This window comes from Xiphophorus maculatus, chromosome 23 (genome assembly GCF_002775205.1).
Source record: "Xiphophorus maculatus strain JP 163 A chromosome 23, X_maculatus-5.0-male, whole genome shotgun sequence".
Taxonomy (NCBI): Eukaryota; Metazoa; Chordata; class Actinopteri; order Cyprinodontiformes; family Poeciliidae; genus Xiphophorus; species Xiphophorus maculatus.
The window spans coordinates 8881149-8883624 of NC_036465.1; positions in this window are offsets into that span (position 1 = coordinate 8881149).

A 2476-nucleotide genomic window follows, 5' to 3' on the forward strand; every position below is an offset into this window, starting at 1 on the left:
GAAACGGACTCGACTAACGGACTAATCCTCAGGTACCCAAAGGAAACAAGGCAGGGGAGTTTGTGTGAATTGGTACACAGAAATAAAAAACCAAACAACTATGTTTATATCATTACAACATTTAATACTTTACCAGCTGAGTGAGTCTGAGGCTCATTGGATTGTAGTTTGTTAGATTTTGAGAGGAGGAAATAATTTAACAACCGTTTGTTCAGGTCTTTACTGAAATAGTCAGAAATTTTCTTTTCTTTAGTAAATTGCATTGGGAATATTTGTAACAAATTCATACATCAAAATTTTGCAGTAACTAGTTACATTTACTTGAGTAACTTTTTTGAAAGAATTTTACTACAATGTACTTTTCACTTTTACTTCAGTAATTTTGTTATGAAGTATTTCTACTCTCACTAGAGTAAAATTTTGGGATTTTTTACCCACTGAATGAAAAACAAACATGTTTTAACCAAAAATTTACCAGACAGACGCACACCTGCAGTTTCTGTTAAAGTTTCATCAGTTTTTTATTAAAAGAAAATTATTTTAAAACATTTTCTTTTGCCTGACTTTATTTTTTGTTAGTTCTATGAATTATTGTCATTCTCGTCATTAAAATACCAACATTTTCAGTTAGCTTTAAAATATTAAAAATTTATAATTTGATCAGTTACTCAGTACTTGAGTAGATGTTTTACCAAATACTTTTTTACTCTTACTTGAGTAATTTTTACTTTTACTTGAAAAACATGTTCAAGTATTGCTGCTTTTACATCAGTTAAATTTTTGGTAACTCAGTCCCCCTCTGCATATATAAACAACCTGAATTTAACTGAATAAAGAAAAACCCAATTACCCTGGAATGAGTACCAAACATGACAGTTGGAACTTAGCATTAATTTTTCCCAAGAATAATGTATGACCCACATTAATCATCAGATTGGACCTTTTTTTTGTCCTAACCAGGGAGGCTGGAGTGGCGGACACTTGGGTGTTCACCTCAACATGCAGCTGAAGCTATCAACAAGCTACTGAATGCAGCTAGCTGAAATATAAACTTATTCAGTGACCTGGGGTCAGGTCTGCGTTTGGCTACTCGGAGTTGTGCCTACGCCAATATTTACACAGGAGCACCATAAGCAAGCTGGTGAGGGACATTTACTCCAACATTAGTGGGTCTCTGTGGGTATGTCTGAGCCTGCGTTCATAGTTTGGACTGAGTGTGGATTAGAGGAAATCCACAATAAATTAGAACTTGTGTGATTCGTGTTTTTAAGGTTGTTTGCTGCTTTATGTTTCCAAAATAAATCATCAAAAGCTCAAAATTAATTTGGTTTTGATGAGTTTAGATACATTTTTGAACAGGAAATATCCTATTTACATCTGAAACAAAGATAACACTGACTGGATAAAAAAAGCAAAATGATAGATAAAGTTTACAGCACCTATTTTTGATGTAAGAATACAGATACCACCTTATTATAGCTAGTATTTTAACTTTTGGCCCATTAGGCAAAATTCACATTGTTTAAGTTTTTTTAATTCCAGTTGCTTCTAAAAACAACCCAACTGCTTAATAAAACCACAAAAGCTGTTTATTTGCAATAAATTTACTTTTTGGTGTCTGGAAAATGAGCCGTTTCAAAAACCTCCTGATTGTTAAGTCATATTCCACAGGCTCTGCGTCGTTACCTAGCAACCCAAGTAGAGCTCAGCCCGTTACCTAGCAACCCAAACAGAGCTCCAGGATGTTTGGCCAGCTGGTTTTATTGTTTTATAATGGCTGCTGTAAAAAGACAAAAGTTTTGTTGTGGACTTACCATCCAGAAACCACTTGCTGCATTCTTGTTGGTTGTGCAGGAGGCTTCACTTCTGCTTTTCAAAGATGTATGGTTGTATAATTGTGCGTCTGTTTCCAGCCATTTTCACGTGAGAGTGTAAACGTAGAGTTGGGGGCGTGGCCAGCAGCAGATTTTGGATTTAGAGAATAAGATGCCATAAAACAGCTCATTCTGAAATAAGCAGAACTGACCAGACTGAAATCTCATCATCCAAGAACGATTTTGTGTAAAATATGTAGCAAACATGTTTTGTATAGACCATAATTCTATGCTAACCTTATCGAGCAAGCATAACAGGTCACCTTTAAGCATCTCAGCAGATCCTGGGGGCCTCTTCATCAGAAACAGATCCCCGCTATCACCGAGTTTCTCGTCGCCAGAGGTCCTCCAACCGTCTCTAATCCAATCCGATCCGTTATTAGCTGCATTTTTCAGCTTCATGCCAGAGCTAACAAGCCTCTGAGAACTTTAACAGCTGGGAATGTTAAAATCTCATGATGAGGATGAAGATCAATGAAAGCCGGAGCGCTCCACATAAATCATGCTGCTCTGAAAAGATGTTTTACAGCGCGCTGAAGCTCATTTGAGCGAGCAGTTCTCATGAAACCGAGGGCTCTTCTGGAATAAGTCACAATCCGCTG